This window comes from Miniopterus natalensis, chromosome 1 (genome assembly GCF_054644295.1).
Source record: "Miniopterus natalensis isolate mMinNat1 chromosome 1, mMinNat1.hap1, whole genome shotgun sequence".
NCBI classification, from domain to species: domain Eukaryota; kingdom Metazoa; phylum Chordata; class Mammalia; order Chiroptera; family Miniopteridae; genus Miniopterus; species Miniopterus natalensis.
In genome coordinates, this window is record NC_142081.1 from 166,180,682 (window position 1) to 166,202,579 (window position 21,898).

A 21,898-nucleotide genomic window follows, 5' to 3' on the forward strand; every position below is an offset into this window, starting at 1 on the left:
CTACCTACTAATAAGGAACCTCAGATTATATTTTTAAAAGCTTTTTAGGCTAAGAAGCAAAGCCAAGGACTTACACAACTGGATCCTATTACAAGGAGAATAGATTCGTATTTCACTTATGCAAATACCTTTGTTGTCATAAAAAATAGAAATACTCAAATAGAGTCTCTGAATTATGGAAGGATCAAGGAAAGAGAAACAAATCAATATTCTACTTTTGTTTTATAAAAATATATATTACTAAATTGCTATGAGTTATAGATATCTTAAAATAAAGGAGAAAAGGGGTTGTTCAGATCTGGAAAATAGAACACTGAAGAACCAGCAATGTTTCAAACAATGTCATAAAGATGATAATCATCCTCATTAGTTCACCCAGTCCTTATAATTAATTGTTGATTAATACTTGATAACTAGCAGTTTTATGAATTCTTCAGTTTCTTCATTAAAGGTCAGAAACATTTTGCCCAGTTCAGTCAGTGGTAAGAGCTTAAACTCATCAGAAACCTGTATTTGTCAGAGTTGTTTCCACAAATCTCTTTAAAGAGGAAGCAAAGGCGAAGGATCTGAATAGACATTTCTCCGAAGAATACAAATGGCCAAGAGTTACATGAAAAGGTATGCAACATCACTGACCATCAAGGAAATGCAAACTGAAACAATGAAATATCACCTCTCACTTGTTAGGATGTCCATTATAAAAAAGACAAGAGATCCTGGCAAGGATGTGGTGAAAAGGAAGCACTTGTACACTCTCTCTTGATGGCAATATAAACTGGTATGGCCACTCAAGAAAAAGAAGGAGGTGACAATTTGTACACCAGGACTACTCAAGCAACTAATATTGCTTACATATTTTGCAATGCATGTTGTAAATTATTGTCAGGTAACATTTTTGTGTAAATCTTGCCATGGATGATAGAAGTCAGGAAGTCTGACACACAGTTGGTCTTTGCATTAGATGGGTTCTCTTTTACTTCTTCTGGTAGTTAATTAATTAATTAAAAAATAAAAATACTCAAATAGAGTCTGGTAGTTAATTAACTAATTAATTAATCTCATTTTAAAAATAAGTGTGGTAAAGATGCTAAACAGGACAGCAAAGACAGGAAAATGTGAGAGATGGATTTTTAGAGAGGAATTTACATATTCAGGTTGAAGTATTATTACATGTTTCTAAATTTGAGACATATCATTCAAATCCAAAGGCATACGTTTTCGCCAAATAGTCATGCACAGTGAAGTTAAGTACACTTTCTCCTGATTCTGAATGTACGAAAGTTGGACCATACATGTACAGCATTTTGTTAGTCTGTTTCCTACTCAGTAATGCATTTTCTCTGTTCTACAGGAACAGGCAACAGAGTTTCAGTATTAAATCTGCTATTTACAAACTAGTTTAATGGCATCATAAACACATTCACAAAATAGCATTAAAGGTCAGCAATAAACTGACTAAATCATCTTTCCTTTTAAATATATGGGTGTCCAGCACATCCCCAAGAGCTCTGAGTTTGGAAATTATCTGCTGAGCATGCACTACAGTTAATTTTTATAGCTGTTTAAATATGATGCATCAGCAACGTAATAAACCATACCCCTGCATAATAAACCCACTTTGATGCAAATCACTAGGCAGTGGTGCTGTATAAAAGGAAGCTAAATCCATGGAAACTACAAGATGCCTATGAACAGCCAGAGCATACAAGAGCACAAAGCTAACCAAATTATTTCTAATATGAATATTGGAGGAAACTGGTAATAGCCAACTCTGTTACAAAAAGAGAACAAATCTATGACAATCGAGTAGGACTCAGATAACAGGAGTCCAACTCCGTCACATGGTTGTTTCCTAGGAAGCCAGACAGTGAAAAAATAACATCTAAATAATCAAAACTGCAAGCACCGTAACTTTAAAAATGCTTTTGTACTTAAGCCTTTACTGATCTACAAGAACAAAATTCAATCTAAATAAAACCCAGGGATAATTTTAAAACATGATAATAAGAGAAGAAAGTGATCTCATACTGGTCCCATCAGGTTATTTCAGAAGCAGCAATAGCTTCCTGCTGGTGTTTATAGGCCAGATAATCTGATGGATTTGCCTGAAAGCACACTCATCTTCTAGTTCGGTGGATTTGAATTGGAAAGATAACATCATAAAGGTAAAGCTATAGCTAACTCCTATTCTAACCCCCCTTATACAATTCAGTCTTCGGGGAAACATTAATTTTACATTAAACGGTCATTGGAATGCTGGATGTGGGACAGAAATAATGGCTGCTTTTGACATACATGTGTTCTTAACAGATTTGAATGACTTTTCATTAGCATTAGCTGAAAGTTAGGTGAATTTCAAGAAACTCAAATGAAAACTGTGCTGAATATGGCACCGAATTACTAGGGGCACAGCCACGGGAGTGCTATATTCTGATTATAAAAACGAGCACTTCCACCGTTTGACAGTGGCAGAGCACTTGGCTTTCCAGAGCCCCACCTCCCCGGTGTGAACGGGAGAACAGTATCTGCCAGACGCTCCACTGGTACAAACATGTTAAGTAGAGGGGATGATGTTAGTGTGCAGATCTACTCACTCTTTAACTTATTCTCAATCTTCATAGTTTAACTTCATGCTCTGCTGTGTTCAAGACATTCCTGGCAGCCTGGGGTGCACAGAATTCCCAGAGGTTACGCCCTAACGCAAACTGGTCTAGAAACTTGATTTTTCTCTTTCCTATCGCCTTGGAAGCGTGCTCTCATGTCGACTGTTAAGGCAAATGCTGACAATATGTAATGAGTGATAATATGATGATGCTGTTTCTCTAACAAAACACAACTGAATCGTTCATCGGTTTGTTCTTTGCCAGGCTTTCATTGATTATCTAGCCTGTGGAAGGCACTGTGCCAGATGACTGGGGTGGAGGGAGGGTGTAGGAAAAGGCCAGCAAACAACAAACGAACTCTGAAGGAGTTGGGTAGCAAGCTTCCCCAGAATCTCAGAAACCCCCTTGAAAACAAGGGAAACATTTCTGCCAGGAACTGAAAACAGATCCTTATGGATCTGGGAAGCTTGCCCCCAGGAGAGTCATGGCCTTAAGAATAAATGTGAAACATTAGCACAAAACAAAGCCATTTGTTCATGCGCATTTTATAGTTCCTACTGATCACGATCTTTCACACCTGCTTTCTGTAGCTCACAATAAAAATCGCTGGATGGTGAGGAGAGTTGCTGCAGCTCCCCCAGAGCCTCAACCCTCTGCATCTCCACCTAAATTCTACATTCTCCGTGTCTTGAGTTTTCTTCCTGTCCCGCGAGCACAACAGGAGGGGAGTAGAAAAAGGTGACCACAACAAAGGAATCACTCTTATCTTGTGGGAATTTGTACTATTTGGCAGAAACTACACAGAGTATTTCTATTCTAGTCACAATAGCACTTTGGCATGAATATTATCTATGAATTACAACTGAGAAAGCAGGAAATTAAATAACTTACCCACTGTTAATTGAGAGAGCAAACAAACGATCCAACCAGATATTTCTCTCATGGCTCTATACCTGAAAGAAAATCAAAACAAAACATGCAATCAAATAAGAAAAAACAAAAAACAGTCAAATTAAACCAAACCAAACAAAAAACAGTAGTCTCATGAAAGTAGAACCTTGAAAGTGATAGCTGATTCTTTTTTAAAAAAAATATATGTCTTTATTGATTTCAGAGAGAGGAAGGGAGAGGGAGAGAGAGAGATAGAAACATCAATGATGAGAGTCATTGATCGGCTGCCTCCTGCAGGCCCCCGACTGGGATCGAGCCCACAACCCGGGCATGTGCCCTGAGCAGGAATCCAGCCTCGATCTCCTGGATCCTAGGTAGATGCTCAGCCACTGAGCCACGCCGGCCTGGGGATATCTGATTCTTTAAGTAGTTGTAGATTTAATTGAAAGTCTTTTAGACATCAAATGTATTGAACAAGAAAATAAACAATTTTTTCTTATCTTGGAATTTCAGATAAAGCTGCAAAATTAGGGAAAATGACAATTAAAACCTTCATATCCCAAACAGAATGCTAAGGAACTGCAGTACCTTCTGTAATTATCATAAAGTGACCAAAATAAAAATCTTTAACTTTCACCCCACTACCAGAATCAGTCCATGTAAACAGAAATCTGGAAATCTGAAAGAAATTTCTATATTTTGCAAGTTGGCCAGAGTTTTCTCTCTTCTCTCTACATTGCCTGAGTGATATCTCTCTTCTTAGAGGATTTTTATGTCTAGAAGAACAGAAGTTTGTCATCTCTTTCCCCTCTGAGATTATTAGAGAAGCAAAAGATATGTGTAGGCACAGTCACCTGCAGTGGGGTGAGCAGATGAAAAGAGACGTCTTAGGAGAGCCTGATATACGCCCCTTGGAACCAGGAGGCAGGGTAACAGGCCCATGATTTTCACAGTGAAGAATCCAGAACTTAAAAGCAAGGCTGCTTTTCCCCATGCAGGCAGGGAGAAAAGAAAAGGCCATGGCACAACTACGAATCGCCACTATTGGGCAAGGCAAAGGAGTGTCTCCCGGGCCTGCAGAGGGGACATGTGAGCCCTGAAGCTCCCGCAAACCCCACCATCCGAGTGTGCTCACCCCTTCTTCCTGGGCTCTGCAGGAATTGAAAGGGTGGTAAGTACCCACTTTCTAGAGCAAGCATTGTGGAACCAAAGCAGGGAGGAACTGGAATTTTCCCGTTTCCTGGTCCTTTGTTTCAAAAACACTTCCTGGCAGGAAACACTATTTTATTTATTTATTTATTTATTTATTTATTTATTTATTTATTTATTTTTCATTTTTTATTATTTTATTTTGTTTTATTTTATCTTTATTTCACTTCTTGACACAGCCCCAGGTGTATACTGGGAAAGAGTCGACATAAATTAGGGGTCACGCTTTCCTAGAAACTTGGTTAAACAGTTTTGTTTCTTCAGGTAAGAGGGATTTTTCTCAAGTATATACTAAAAGGAGAAATACCACATGGCTCTGATTCTTTACCTCAATATCTATCAAGGCTGTACACATATTGTTATCTTTTCTCACGCTGCATAAGGACTTTGGCAATTGCTTAAATCATTGTAGCTATTCATTACAGTTATAATTACACTTCATTTCAAATGTCTTCTGTCAATGTAACATTAAAGAACCCATGACAATTAAATGGCTAGAGATACACAGTCTTAATGAATTGCTGACAATTACTCAACAAATGTTGTTTGGTAATAATTAAAAAATAAAATAGAAGTACTGCTCTATTTTCTCTGAGGATAATATAGCTATTGTGGGGTGAGGGACATAATATATTTTTAATTAATTTAAAAAATAATGAAGAAAAGTATTTGCTAGAAAAATGAATTACCAGAGAATTTGGTAAAATTTTTATGCAGTTGTTAAGGGTAATTCTCACTATGTGGTAATTCAAAATGACAAAATATCTCAGTAGCTTAACAAACTAAAGGCTGTGTTAACTCTTAGAGAGCCTAGGTATCCAGACACAGCTCCTCTGGAGATGCTACAGTCCTTCCTCGTTCCAACTTTTGGCAACACTATCTTTACAATAGCAATGGACTAACTTGAAGTTCTACAATCCCCCGTCTCTCCATCCACTGGCCCAAAATAAAAAGTGGGAGGAGAAGAAGAGAGGACCTCACACAGCATTTCATGATAGGACAGACAGCCAGGTGCATCGTAACTACCCATATTCCTTTAGCCATACAAAAGTCAAAAGGCATCATATAACTTCAGGAGAGGCTGGAGAACACAGTGTTGTATAAGTGAAAATAAGTGGAATCTGAAACATCTAGCAAATCTCTTATATCAGCCATTTGGTAATCTAATTACTGTTTTACTCTTTTACCCACATACATGACACATCACCCCCAAACTGAGGTCACCACAAAGTCCCATACAGTCATCATATGCTATGAAAAGCCTGGGATTTCTAATTGATATGTGACTCTCATCTTCATGGCCAGATAATATGGCACACGGTAGTCAGGTAACTAGGAACTGAAAAAAACAAATCTATGCCTCCCCACAAAGCCCAATACAGCGGATGAGAAAGAATAGAATGATCATAAGAAAGATACTCATTTAGAAAAAGGAAGTTTAGGAGGCAAAGAGCAGGCACTGAGCTGAATAAATCCTGGAATATTCTGGTCAGCTTACCCACACTGTGCTAACAGAAATTTCCTTTTCCACTGCTCCCCAGGGCACTTCGCTGAGCTGAGAGGCTCCCCCCAACCTCCTTTATCATGTTTGGAGTTAATGCTTGTATATTTTCTAGTCTTCCAAAACTTGGGAAGGTTCAGAGAACCAGTGGTTGTTTAAAGTTTGAAATAGTTAAAGGATTTTTTGGGGTATTTGGCAACACATATCCTTTAAATATTTAATAGATGTCTTGCCTACTTACTTCCAGTTGGTTACGTGCGTAAGAAATCATACTCATAGTTTCTGCTAGGCAGAGCCTTTGCCCTTATGTTTCTTCTCCTAAGACAATGACTATCTTGATATCATCTAATGTTGAAACGTCACAGAAACATTAGATGTTTGCTATGAGTCACATTATTTAATGGAAATGTTTTAACTGGATTTTATTGCACGAAACTTCGTGTTTGAATTCTTTGCTGGATCTTGACTCAGCCAACATTTCCACCCTGCAAAGACCATGAATATCTAAATTACTTGTTTCCCTTTCATATCTGTATACAAACTGGTTGATTCCTTTCACAATTCATCTTTTGTAGGAACATTTTGCCAAGTATAGCCAATAACAACCCAAAGATACGGATCCCCTCCACCCTGGAGGGGAAGGGTTACTTACATCTGGAATACTTACAACAAGAAAGGTAAACTTAAAAAATAAAATAAAGTAACTATGTAACAAAATTTTAAAAAATTCTCAGTGTTTCAGAAATCATGTTCTAAGCAAACCAGTGTATCATCAATTTAAAAGCAGAAATCTGTTCCATGAAACTAAATTAGAGTACTAATGCAAAGCATGAAAAAATATTTTTTTAAATGCAGTCCAAAAAGTATCTGGATGACACAGTAGCTAATAGCTGTGGGAAAAGGTGCAAAGCATGCTTAACTGTGCATAACTAACAGAGTTGAAAAAAGTCTCTTAAAACATTAAAATAAATATCTTTAAAGTATCAAATTCAAAAATTGAATGGCACAGCATATTAAAGCTAGTAACCCCTTTCAAAATTGTAAATCATGTGAATTTGATCTTAGGGATGTTTTTAGTTGGCCTTCATCCTTCTATATGCCCATGCATTAAATGCTTTTAATGGTTGTTGATGTTTTAGGGAGTCACTGATTCATATTTCTCTCTCTCCTACCCAAATTCAGGATCACAAGCCTCTCTCACAGGGCCCACGTGGGCTGAAAATCAGAGCAGGGCGATGTCCTCTCTACTGGTAAATCAAGAAAGAAGTGCCCAGGAGGGACGTGCGGCGCATGCACAATCGTTTATGCAAAACTTGTTCACTTGGCAAATTACTCCTCCTATGGTGAGGAAGGAAATGAGGCAGAAAGAGAAGAGGAATTTTCCAAGTTTATAAGATTAACCACGAAAAAGGAAAGTATAACAAATTATACTATATTACAAATTGCTTCTTAAAATTTAAATGTAGCCGCTTCTAGCTTTTTGTATTTCTTTTTAAGGTATCTCTTAATCACAATAAACTTTGAGACAGCATTAAAAAAGATAAATCGGCCTAATGTTTTTTGTTTATTTCTCTCTTCCCTCCCTCCCTCTCTTCCTTCTTCACCCCATGAATCCATTACTTCTTTTATTTCTCAAAGAAACTCGCCAGCACAATTCAACTGTGCTTATAAGAATGACTGCACACTCTCGTTCTATTTGCACTCCATGGTTATTTTTTATATTTTTATTTTATTTTTTCCATCATCATTTATCCCGTCTATGCTCTCTTCCACTAAAAAGTTATATCTTCTAAAGTATCATGGACAATATTTTTATTTTTTTAAGTTACAGTTGACATTCAATATTATTTTATATTAGTTTCAAGTGTACAGCACAGTGGTTAGACATTTATATAATTTATGAAGTGACCCCCTGACAAGTCTAGTACCCACCTAGCATCATACATAGTTATTACAATATTATTGACTACATTCCTTCTGCTGTACTTTACATCCCCATGACAATGGTATAACTAACTACCAATTTGTACTTCTTAATCCCTTCACCTTCTTTACCTACCCCTAACCCATCTCCCATCTTGCAACCATCAGACTGTTCTCTGTATTTATGAGTCTGTTTCTGTTTTGTTTGTTCACGTGTTTTGTTCCACATATAAGTGAAATCACATGGTATTTGTATTTTTCTGTCTGACTTATTTTGCTTAGCATAATCCCCTCTAGCTCCATCCATGTTGTCACAAATTGTAAGATATCATTCTTTTTTTATGGCTGAGAAATATTCCATTGTTTATATGTACCACATCTCCTTTATCCAATCGTCTATTAATGGGCACTTAGGTTGCTTCCATATCATGGCTATTATAAATAATGCTGCAATGAGCACAGGGACACAAAAACATTTTCAAGTTAGTGTTTTGAATTTCCTAGGATAAATACCCAGAAGTGGAATTGCTGGGTCATAAGGTAGAGTCCTATCTTTAATTTTTTGATGAACCTCCAAACTGTTTCCCATAGTGGCTGCACCAATTTTCAATTCCACCAACAATGCTCAAGGGTTCCCTTTTCTCTACACCCTTGCCAACACTTGTTGTTTGTTGGTTTGTTGATGACAGCCATTCTTACATGTGTGAGATGATATCTCATTATGCTTTTCATCTGCATTTCTCTGATGATTTGTAACATTGAGCATCTTTTCATATGTCTATTGGCCATCTGTTTTTTCCTCTTTGGAGAAATATCTATTCAGGTTCTCTGCTATGAACAATATTTTTTAAATTACGTTATCGCATGGATGGGATTAAATGAATACTGTGGTAGGAAGAATTTTAAAGAGACATCCAATTACCCAAACTTTTATTACACCCTACCTTGTATAAAACACTCCCCTTGAGTGTGGGCAAGACCTACAACTCTGATGGAATATCATTCCCATGAATGGTTACTAATCAGTTCCCTTAAGGGAATCAGAAGGGAGGTTAGAGTGGGTGGGCCTGGCCTAATCAGGAGAGGCCTTAAAGAAGGTTTCACATTGGACAATTTTCCTGAGCTGCTGGCCTAGAGGAAAGAAGCTATAACATTGTAAATGGTCTGATGGAGGAGATCATGTAGCAATGAGCTGATGTCAGCTTCTAAGAGCTGAGAGCTAACTTTGGCCTATAGCTAGAAAGTAAAAGAGACTTCACACTTAAAATCATACAACACTGAATTCTGCCTACAACTAGTGAGTTTGAAAGATGACCTCAAGCTTGAGATCACATTGCAGCCTTGGCCAACAACTTGATTTAAGCCAAGTGAGATCCTGAGCAGAGGACCCAGTAATCTGTACCTTTACTTCTGACCTATGTCACCTGTGAGACAATAAATATATGTGTTTGAAGCTACTAAGTTTTAGTAATTTGTTATACAATATTATAAAACTACCACTTTTTCTATTATAGAACACGCTGCTATTGTATATTTCAGAATTTCTATTTCTATGTAAATTTCATCTTAATGTAAGTATAATCAAATTAAAGTTACTTATGATTTTTAAGGAAATTATTGTGAGCCACCATTCCAGGTAAATATTCCTGAGGAATGGACTTTGAGATGGAGTTTTGCATGCTAAGAGTTTATTGGGAATTGCTCTTAAAAACTACATTAATGGAAAGTAAGAAAAACAAATCAGAAAAAGAAATTGAACTTATGATGCAATTGGCAATAAAGGCATAGCTAATATGGAAAGTTCTGGAGCTGGGAGGCCCTTCAGAGCTGCCCAAATAAAGACAAGGGGGCTAGGACTTCTATCCACACAAGCACCAGTCATTAGCGCTGGTGTGGTTCTGGGGGAGGGTGATGTTTCTAAACTCTTTTTGGCTAATGGCAGTTCCTAAGGCGAGGCTCAAGTGTGAACAGGCATCGTGCCATCCTCCCAGAAAGTGGGGGACGCGGCCTCTGCGCTCTTGAAGACACATTCGGGTGCCTCGGCACGCCGTATCTAACAGTCCTGTCTTTCAGTCATTAAGTTCTGCTTGCTTTATGTAAAAGTTTACCCCATCTAGTAATAAAGCCTCCAGTATTCTAGTTAATCATTTTTCCTGGGAAAATAATCATAGGAAAGTAGTGGAATAACTACAACTCCTCTCCTCAAACAACAACAACAACAACAAACACAACAAAACAAACCACCTGGAGCTGGACTGTGGCCCTCACCTGACGCTCCTCACGCCCTCCCTCTCCCATCCATCCTGAGTCCACTCCGTTCACCCAGGACCTCTCCACTGGTCCAGGTGGCTTACCTGGTGGGGTGAACCAGGGTTAATAACTGGTGTCTGAGACCCTCATCATATGTCCCTTTCAGCCTTAATTGCTACCTTGTCTAGTTACCATTATAACTGGGCAGTAAAGTATTAAGAGTTGCTCTACTTAATAATCATGATGCCAGAATAACACTTTTTGTACTCATTACGTAAGGCCAGCTCTACAATCCTGATAACTGAGGCCAATTACTTCTGCCAAGATGCCAACTTATTTCCTTGACTCCTAGTCTCTTGGTAAAAAGAATATAGAAGTGAACCGGTGATAGTTTTAACTTAAAGTTTAATAGAATTCTTAATAATTCCACATGTGGAAGCATTTGCTCATTAAGAATCAGGAAATCTAGACCTACAAAGTTTGTAAATGAGTATGAAAAGCAAAATTTTCTCAAATTACTGGGAGTGTTAGTAAGTGAGGTTAGTTTTATTTATATGCCTTGCCTTCCAGATGTAAAGATTGGTAAAGATTCTACCAGTTTAGGACAAAATACCATATAATATTTTTTTATTTAGACTACATACTATATCCCTTGAGATGATGCCCCATCACCACAATACATAACTCCCAGCTAGCTCTTAATTTGAACCTAAAAATGGCTATTCCATTCCTTTATCAAACAGGTACCTTCTGAGTGGTATGACAGGAACAATATATGGGCCCATTCCACATTTCCTTTAATGTATATCTCTTGTTATAGGGCTGATGTTAATCAGTTATAAAAGCATAGCAGGATAGTATTGCTGGCTAATGTCTAATAATAATAATAAATAATAATAATACACAATTAATCCCCATCACCCAAATTTGTGTTAATTCTAGTCAATATTTAGAGACTGGCTCTAACTAATTTACCAACAAGCCACTGGTTGGTTGACACAAAGGATGGTCCTGCATTGGAGGTTCAATGCTACTCTGTTGCTGGCAGATTGTATACTCAGAAGTAGCCAGAGAAAGATCAATGCCGGTGAGGAGAGCCCATGTTGTTAGGCCTCTGCATACTCTTCACCTTTGCACCCTCCAAGATATCTGCATTTATGCCCCGTGTCTGAACATTGGGGATATGGCAATAACAGAGCTGGTTAATATCAATTCACTGAGTCAGTCTGTCTACTAGTTTGTTTAGTGTCTTTTCTATGATGGGACTATCTGGTGAGAATTGACATGCAATAAAAAGATACTTACAATTTTGCTTACTTCCATGTATCCATTCACTTTCCTTGCCTTAGTACTTTTTTTCCATGCTATTGCAAATCTTTCTCCTCCAGGACTCTAACTAAACATTCTGTGAATCTGTATATATTCTCAGTCAGTGACCATTTTCATTTAAAAATCAATAAATAAGCAGGTGCACTGCCCGAGGTTCTGCTAACTTAGAGGGTTTCATGATGTGAAGGTCAGGCTATTTCAGCACCTAATGTCTCATAATTAGGTGTTTAGTCTCTACCAAAGCCTATTACTGGACCTGAAGCTATTTATCAAAATGAGAATAGTTATCCTCCTAGAGTTATGCACTGTGATTTCCCAATTGGTACTTTCCAATATCCATATAGCAACCTATTTGCAATTAACACTTCAAATATCATTGGATTTCCTGACTCATAAAGACCAACTACTAGAGTGACTTGTACTGCAGCCTAAACTTACTGAAAATCATTTTCTTGATCAAGTCCCCACGCAAATCTGGCATCTTTACAATAACTTTTAAATATGTTAAATAGGCACACTCAAATATGGTCTATGTTGCCTTAAGAATCCAAAAAGAACTACCAAGTATTGTGATTCTTGTCCATGATGGTCATATGGCATGCATCAACTTGTCTTTCACCTTGGTGGGGCATTTCCGCATGGTGAAAAACCTTCAACTCTCAGAATCTTCACTTTGGTGACAGGCCCTGAAATTTTGTGGGGTTTATTTTCTCTCTTCTAGCCTGCTATGATAGTCCACATCCTGATAGGTCTAAGACATTTAAAAAGCTTGCTACTTCCTGCTCGTTATCAGCATATTATCAGATCAATGTGATATTTTGAAATGTCAAGACATTAAAGATTTCTGCAGAATATATTATGGGAGAGAGCATAAAACTTGACATAGCCCTGAGGCAAAACCTTCAAGTTACACTGGTTTCCCTACCAGTGAAAGCAAACTGCTTCTGATAGTACTGACAAATTAGTACTTAACAAGGCATTAGCCAGGTCAGTAGCGGCCTGTAACATTCCAGGAACCATGCTGATTTGACCTAATAAAGATGCTACAATCGAGACAGCAGCTGAATTCATAGTCACCACCTGCTTAAGTTCATGATGGTCTACAGGCTTTCTCCAAGCATTACTGACTTCTGCACAGCCAAACCGGTGAGTTATGAGATTAAGTTTCATTTATTCTGCTTCTTTCAAGTCTTTGCTGGTGGCATCATTTTCTGAAATTCACCCAGAATTTTTTTATCACTCACCATCTTGGTTGGATGGGGAAGGCCCAGGGGCTTCTACTTAGCCTACCATAATGGTCCAATCCCTATGATTCAGGGAACCAACTCAATTAGTTTAGTAGAGCTAATTCTTCCAACTGCCAAGTATGTTTATTCAAATGATACATTCAGAAACAAGGAAAATAATCTCCAAGTGAGCCAGTATACCGGTACATTGTGTGTTAGACTTCAGTTAAGACCTAATTACCTGATCATATAAGTCCCTACCTCGGTAATTTAAAATGGTTTTCAATCCCCCCAAATTAATGTCATTCAGAGCCAGTGTCTAGCCATCCTCCAAAAGTTTGGTTATTTTATTTTACCCCATGAACAATTATTTTAGAAAATAACCTTAAGTCTATTGGGTAAATGTTTGGTGGGAAATTTCTGGTATGTACTTGAATACTTATGCACTTGTGATAATGGCACATTTATTCTCTCAAAGTAATAAGCCTTCCCCTGAATCAGTTCATCTGCAAATTGACAGGTCTGAACATTTGGAAAAAGGTGTGATTCAAGTCAGACTTTTGGCTGTCAGACAGAGTTTTCTCCTTTTACAAAGATAAATAAATGTTCTATTAGGGTGCCTATTTCATTAGAGACTAAGCTCAATTAGGCTTTATTAAAATTACCTGTAAGCCAACACATTTTGGTTACTTGCTCTTGCCTGTTGCCATTTAATAGTGCATGTGCTCACTCTGTCTTTGATGATTTAAATGCTGTCACCTGGATCCCATTATCCACACTGAAATCAGAGGGCCCATCTCTGGTTTAGGGGAAGTATGCCCTATAACCATACCTGGCCTAAAAAGAAGATAGGCCATAACGCTTTTTTTTTTTTTTCAAGATGCAAGTATTTCTTTAACTAATGTCTTAAGTACTTAGTGAACTGAGTGCCGTCTAGTCCCTCATGGGACAGAGTTGGACATGATAAATCCAGTCCAACTTTTCTATCTCTCTATGCCACTGGATTCTCTTTTCTACAGCATGCTTGAGAAACTCTGGCCACTTGATGTCATTAAATGTGTGCTACTATTAAGTCCACGTTTTAGTCAACTAACCAAAAAATCTCTTAGAGCAACCTATAATTGCATGAAAATCTCTAGTAAATTCATCAGTATTAACCAATTTACCCCAATCTAGTGTTATATTTTATCCTCAGTGTAATACTCTTAGAAGCTATTCTTACATATTCTTACATATGATTATCAAGTATCTGGTGACATGTATTAAAAGTATAATCTTACACTTCTTTTGATGTGTTGAACTTTTTTATGTTGAGTCCTTGTATGTACCTGTTTTCCCATATCATGCTGAAATTTGATGTTAGTTATGGGTCGAATGACAATAGGTGATATGTGCTGTTCCCAAGGAGAATAATCATCCCATTTCAAGACACGTAATCCAAGTGCAGTTATGAGTTTTCAAGCAGATGGAGACTAGTCATCTCAAACCTCAGAGGTTAAGCTACTTCCAGTGGCAAGAAAGGTTTAGAATGACCTGAGAGTTCAAGATTATCAGTTTCAGCTGATTATTACCTGATGCCAATGCCAAGTTTCAGGATACCAGGTTTTCACAATAAATTTCCTAATTTCCATTTGAGAAACTGTGACACTGTGAATTCAAGTATTGATTTAATTTAGCAACCCACAAAATTTTTTGTCTGAATTTTTATGATACAACCCATGGACATAAGAAATAATTACTTTAGGGTTGTTGGGAATCTTAGAGCATGGCTTGAAGTGAGAGCCAATAAAAAATATGTATATATATATATATTTTTAAATGTATCTTTATTGATTTCAGAGAGAGGAGGGAGAGGGAGAGAGAAACATCAGTGATGAGAGAGTCATTGATGGGCTGCCTCCTGCAGCCCCCACCAGGGATCCAGCCCGCAACCCGGCACGTGCCCTGACCAGGAATCCACCCGATCACCTGGATCCTCGGTGGAGGCTCAACCGCGGAGCCACGCCCGCCGGGCAACAACTTTTTTTTAAAGTCACCTCGGTGCTAGTGAGTCCTGTCTGACTGCTCGGGCGTTTCTGAGCGGGGTGGTAAGCAAGAGCCAGTCCTGGGGAAGGAGCGCTGGAGAGGCCCCTGAGCCGAGGGAGTGGCCGCTGGCTGGCCCGGGCGCGAGGCCAGGACGTCCGAGGCTCCTGCCCTGTGCTGAGCGCAGACGCCCGCCCAGGTGCCCGCAGGGGGCGGCCTCCGGGAGGTAGCCTGGGGAGCGGCTGCGGCTGGGGCTCTGCGCGGACAGGCCGAGCCCAGGCAGCCCCTGATGGGCGCACGAAGGCGCTGCTCGCCCTGCGGCTCCGGGCACCCCTCCTGCGTAAGCGCCCTGCTTACTAAGCCCCCCCCAACTGCCCCGTCCTCCCACGGTCCCCCAGGCGCCTGAGCGGGAGGCCAGCCCACAGGCCCGCGCCTGCAGGGCCGCTCGCGGGGTCTCCAGCCCATGGGCCGCCGTGGGGCCTGCAGGGGCCACGTCCGGACAGAGCCCACCCCGGGCCCTGCGGCGGTCAGGGCGGCCTTGCAGGGCCCCGAGCTCGGGCGCGGCCGCCGGTGGGCGCCGAGAGGGCGCTTCTGGCCGGCGGGGGCGCAGCTGCTGCCTGCAGGGGAGACAGGCCCGGGGGTGCGGGGCGGGCGAGGCTGCCCGCTGGGGGCCGCTCGCTCCCGGCTGGGCCTGGGCGACGGGCTCGGGGCGGGGCGGGGCGGGCTGGGCTCCCCCGGGGCCGTGCGGGGAGCTGCGGGCGGGCAGGCGCGGGGCGGGCGCTGAGATGCGACTCCGCCAGCTGCGGAGACCCTGCCGCTGCCCTTCGGGGGGCTGGTCCCCAGCGTCCCCCTGAGCGCAGACGGAAGGGGCCTCTTTGGCCGTGGCCGGAAGGCTTAGCGACGGGCCTCCACCTTGGTGTCCATCCCACAGGAGAAATCGCCCGGTCTGCTCGGAGCTGCGCTGTGGCAGTTTGGGGGAGGGGTGGCGGAAAAAGCAAAACTATTCTTACTCTTCTAGCATAGTTTTCCCCTGGGGGTGGTTTGGTGGTGTGGTGTTTGGTGGTGTGGTTGTGGGTTGTGTGGTGTGGTTTAGGTGTTTGCTCCATCCTTAACTGTAAACTCTTGCATGTTCCAGAATTCTCACAAGGGTATTCTCGTTCATGGATAGTTGGTGAATTGGTGTTTCCCTGGGCAGGACCAGAGCAGGGGGCCTCTTATTCCCCCAAATTGCTGGTTATCTCAAATACCACTCATCCTTATGAATGCATCTTTGATTTTTTTTTTTTTTTTTTAATAGTAGAGGGGAAAACAGTTTAAAAACTTACTATGGTAACTGAATAATTTTGATGAAAACAATAAAAACACTTTAGCTTACTTTTGATTGAAATGGGTGGGAAATGCAAAAAAAAAAAAATTGAATGAAGTTTAGGTTTGCTTATCTATACAAATGGAAATGAGAATTTCCATGAATAAGCCACGAAGTAAAATACAAATACATTTTATTTAAAGTAGAAATGCATTTCTGTCTGCAAATTTGTGCTTGAAACATTTTCTGGATCTTTTTCTTTTTTCCTGAGAAAATACTGAATACTATTGGAATAAAACAAACTGTAATAAAATCATTTATCTTTGGAATTTGTGGAGTGGCTTTGTGTGGTAGGTGTCCTGTAGGGCCCAGTGGCTCAGCCTCCCCAGTCCCCTGAGCTGGGCCTTCCAGGTGCTCCCCTGTGTGGGCTGTGTGCACTGTCCTGTTGTAGTTGAGCCTTGGTTGCTGTTGATGTCCCTGGGAGGAACTGACCCCCGTCCAATCAGCTGTGAGGACCAGCTGCAACTACAGGCAGAGAGCTGCTGTGCTGGAGACACCCCTATGGAGCAGGATTTACTTCAGTGGGGCTTTGGTGTTCACCAAGTGAGCTCCTTGAGTGTGTCACTCGTGGCTATGTTAGGGTTGTAATCCAGCGTGGTCGAGTCTGACCACCAGGTGCACTGTCTCTGGGGCCTCCCAGGAGGTGCAAAGTCAGCCTGTGCCAGTGCCTTGCCCAGGGCCACCCAGCATGAGCTACACGCAAACTGTAGTTGGCTGCTCCTTGTGCTGGGCTTGGAGGTGCCCAGGAGAGGTCAAGCTATGAGCCAATGCAGCTGCCACTAGTGCCAGGCCTGGGGCCACTTATCAAGCCGTATGGGGCCCGCTGCTGCTTGTTTGAGAGATTTTAGGAAAGTCCTAAGCATGAGGCTCGAGAGGCCACTTGCACAGAAAAGCCCCTGGAAATGGCCCGGATGAGCTGCAGGTGGGGGGGCGGGGCCTCCGGGAATCAAGGGGCGGGGCCAAAGGTGCGAGTCAGGTGCTGGCGACTCAAACATGGCGCCTGCCTGCCGGCTGTGCGGGGAGGACTCGCCCAAGGAGCCATGGCCTCCGGCAGCCCTTCTGCCTGGGAGGAAGCCGCCCTCCGCCTCTCACCCGGATCTCAGGCAGGTTAGTTCCTCCCCGAGTGTCCCGGGTCCTTTCAGGCTGCTGCCCGGCGCTGGGCTCAGAGGGAGCGTCCGAGTGAGTCCGCGCCGGGCCCTTTAGAGGAGCTGCTGGGGCTCCCGCAGCCTCCCGACCCTCAGGGACAGTCCCCGCTGGGTTCACAGCCCGGAGCTGTGGGGACGTCTCTTCCCGGCCCTGGAGCCCTGGGCTGGGGGCCTGCTGTGGGGCTGGGGCCCCTTCCTCCTCCAGGAAACCTCTGCCACTGAGCTGTCCTCCCGGGTTTACCCCGCGGCACCGGGTGTGGGCCCGCGGCCCCATCTCCCTGATCTAGCCCAGCCCTGCCCTCGTCTCCACCCCTCTTCCCGGTCTCGGTGCCTCTTCAGCTCCCTGGTTGTGGGGCTTCTGTGCAGCCGGATCTCAGGAGGCTCTGAGTGATGGTGGTTCTGGATTTTAGCTGTAATTTTGATGTGGTTGCGGGAGGTGGTGGGTGCAGCTGTTACCCACGCCGCCATCTTCCTTCTCATCTGTCTTTGGAAATGGTCCCTTACTGACGCAAATAAAGCAAATCTTACCTTCTAGAATAATTGGAAGTGGATTCTATGTTTAGTGTATTTCCTGACAAACTAAGCACCATCCCTTAATGTGAGATATTTGCATGGGCTTGTTTACTTCATCTTGGCACCAAAATTCTACCTCTGTAATTATCAAATAAAAGCCACAAAATCATAATTTGTTATGTATACAGTTAATTGAAAGTTTGTTTTGTTTTTAAACTGGACATTAGAAACAAGAAGAGCAACAGTGACAATGCCCATAAAAGAAGACATATAAACATTTTTAAAAATATTTAACTTCAATATGTCCTGAAACTACAAAGGAATTAAAATACATTGAACTATGATTCTGACTTTAAACCCTCCTCACCCCAGAATTGGGGAGTTTTTGCCAGTCGGCTAATCAACTGTATTAATTCTGGTCAGGAATCTTTCTAGTTTTTACGTATTGTTCCAGTTTGTCTGCCTTAGTCTCCCAAGTGTTTTAGGACTATTCTTTTTAGTCTTTACTTGCTCAGCAATTCAAAGTTTAAGATATCTAAGGTATTTGCATATAAATTGCACTGAATATATTCCTAACCATCCTTCTTGATCATGTGCCCTGAGGCAGCTGGTGCACTCAGTGGCAATATTCTTACCAGTCCATTAAGTCAATCATTATGCACTGGATCCTCTGTTTTATAGTAGATTTTTTCACCTTCCTCTATCTGACTCAATAGAGACCATGTGTCTATCCCCCAATATGTATGGTAAAGATGCTAGTTGCTTTACAAGAACTATTATTTTATTATATTATTTTATTTACAAGAAAGTAATTTATTACCAATTGATTCCATCATTAGTCGTTAGGACCCAATATTGGTTAATATATTTTATATATGGAAAGTGAGAGAATTCTAACTTAAAATCGCTTAAAAAATAAGGGACATTAATTTCACACAGGTATCTATGTATGGCTGATCCAAATGCTCAAGGAACTACTGATGCTGATCCTAGTATGTCTTTTCATCTCTTAGACAAGTTCTTGCCAATTGCCAGACGTGAGGGCAACTAGTAACTTTACACTCACATCCTCCTGCTTTTTCACGCTGAATCTTATCCAAAAGTTCTGGCACACATTCTACAGATGTCTGCTTGGCCTAGCTTGAGATGCATGCCTACCTATGCCTAAGAAAGAGATTCCATTTTATAAAAAAATGATGATTGGGATCACTGAAAGACAAAAACAGTGTGTTTATTACATATTTTTTCTATTTTATTTAATTTTAAAGCATTTACTTAAGCATGTAGAATTTAAACCCTGATGAAACAAGATGTTTCAATTTTAAAAATAATGTACTTCATCTTTGTAAAAGACTACCTGTACATCAGGATACAATACACTTCTAATACTCCAGTAGATTTTTTAAGGGAAATTCTCACACATGCAAAAATGCAGAGTCTGATAAATGAACTATCAAGGACTCATTACTTAGATTCCACTTATCAATTCAGAACTGATTGTGTTTCATCTATAGGTCCTACCTTACATTCCTTACACAATCGATTATTTTGAAGCCAATTTTAGATACAGTATGATTTTATCCACAAAAATCTCAGTATTGGACAATGAGAATCTCTTTAATTTGGCCCCTGATATTTTGACATCACTAAAATGGTTTATAATTATTTTTCATTTGCATTGTTCTTTGCACAACATCCTAGGCACACCTAATACCTTTTCTACCACACCTGGAACCAGTTATTCCTCCAAGGAACCCTGGGGATTCTTTTGGGATTTGCATACTTTAAAAAATACCATTTTGACTTCTTATATCACTTGTCTCTTTACCCATACATGTTTAGAATACCACTCCTGCCTTTTAAAATTTTTATTTTCACCACTTTGTCTAACTTATAAATCACTTCTATTTAAGTAGTTTATTCATTCATCCATTAATTTAATATTTATCAAGTTCTAACCATATGCCAACCAAGGCTCTAGGCACTGGGAATATGGTTGTGAACAGTGCAGTAAAACGTTAGCTTTCGTGGAGCTGTCTTCTGCTGAAGGATGGATTTGACCTGAATCTACTTTGGGGGGCCAAATATATGGTAACCAAAGAGGATTGGACTTTGGGTGGTGGGCACACAATGCAATATACTGATCATGTATCATAGAAATGTACACTTGAACCTATATGATCCTATTGACCAGTGTCACCCCAACAAATTCAATTTAAAAAAAGAATATACTTTGGAGATCTCCCTAAAAATACTATCTTAGGTGGCATATGTGTTCTCTTCATAGGCTTCTGCCCTCTGGCTCTGGTCTTTTGGTTGGTATCATATTTAATAATAAGTACTGTTTTCCTAGCTGGTTTTGCTCAGTGGTTAGAGCCTCGGCCTGTGGACTGAAGGGTCTGGGGTTCGATTCCAGCCAAGGGCACATACGTTGGTTGCAGGCTCGATCCCCAGCCCCATGTCTCTCTCACATCGATGTGGGTTTTTCTCTCTCTCTCTCCCTCCCGCTCTCTCTGAAAAGCAATGGGAAAAAAATAACCTCACCTGAGGATTAAAAAAAGAGAGAAGAACTGCTGTTGATTTTGTAAGTCCATCAGCATATTTGGTATCTATTATATTTGCTATTTTGGAATCATTTCTTTTGGAATAGCTTATTTTATCTTTTTTTTTCTGTATTTGTCTTTATTATTCTGTATATTCTCTTCATATTCTTGATTCTCTGCTGTATTTCCACTAAAGAACAGGTCATAAATTCTTTGGGGATAAAAAAACAACTTTATTTTAAAATCAACTTTCTTTTAAGAATCTGGGCTAAATTTTTTACCTTCAGAATCAGAAACAACCAACTTTGTCTTGGAAAATGTGTGAAAAGGCATTAAATTATTGCCATTATTCAAAGTATTAAATTAGACCTCTATTGTGTCATAGATACAGATAAACATGAAAATTTACATTTATAGGTAAATAAAAAGTGAATTTGGATAAAATATGTTAATATTAACATTTCTCAAGAGCAAAGGGTTTATTCTTTTTTATTGTATATGTTATATTACAGTTTCGTATATTATATAATTGTATCTGTTTATATAATTATGTCATAAAATATTATATAATATGTTTTTGTTTTGTTTTTTTAAATATATCTTATTGATCTCAGAGAGGAAGGGAGAGGGAGAGAGAGAGAGGGGGAGAGAGAGAGAGGGAGAGAGAGAAAGAGGGAAACACCAATGATGAGAGTCATTGGAGGGCTGCCTCCTACACGCCCCTGACTGGGGATCGAGCCCACAACCCAGGCATGTGCCCTGATCGGGAATCAGACTGCCATCTCCTAGATTCTAGGTCGATGCCCAGCGGGCTATAGTATGTTTTTTTATATGATTCATCTAGAGTGTAATAAAATATCTGGGATATATAATTAGTCCATAATTTCAAAGACTTATAAATTATGCTATAAATTTTAATTGAACTAAAATGATTGGATTTTCTATTTTACTTCTGAGAATTTTTTTCTCTTAGGAATTTTAATATAGCAAGCCACTTTTGAAGATACTATAACAAAAGATTCTTTGTAGGAATTCAGTTAATCACGATATACTTTATATGGAAACTATTGGGCAAATGACAGTGTATACAAAGTTATGATTTTTTCTTTCCATATAGGTGAAAGAAATAGAGAATACTGATGTTTTTTTCTGCATAAAACAATATTATGTAAGGTCTAACAATAGATCAGTTCCCTGGAGGTAGGAGGCAAGGCTCCTTGATTGATGTTATAAATTACTGAGAGTTAGGTTTAGCTCAATTATGTTTAGTAAGTAGCATATTTTTTTTGGTATTTAAGTAGAAAGTATACTACATTAATTACAGAAGTTATGTTTTTCTAGTTATTTCAATTTTAACCTACATTTTTATTCAATAAA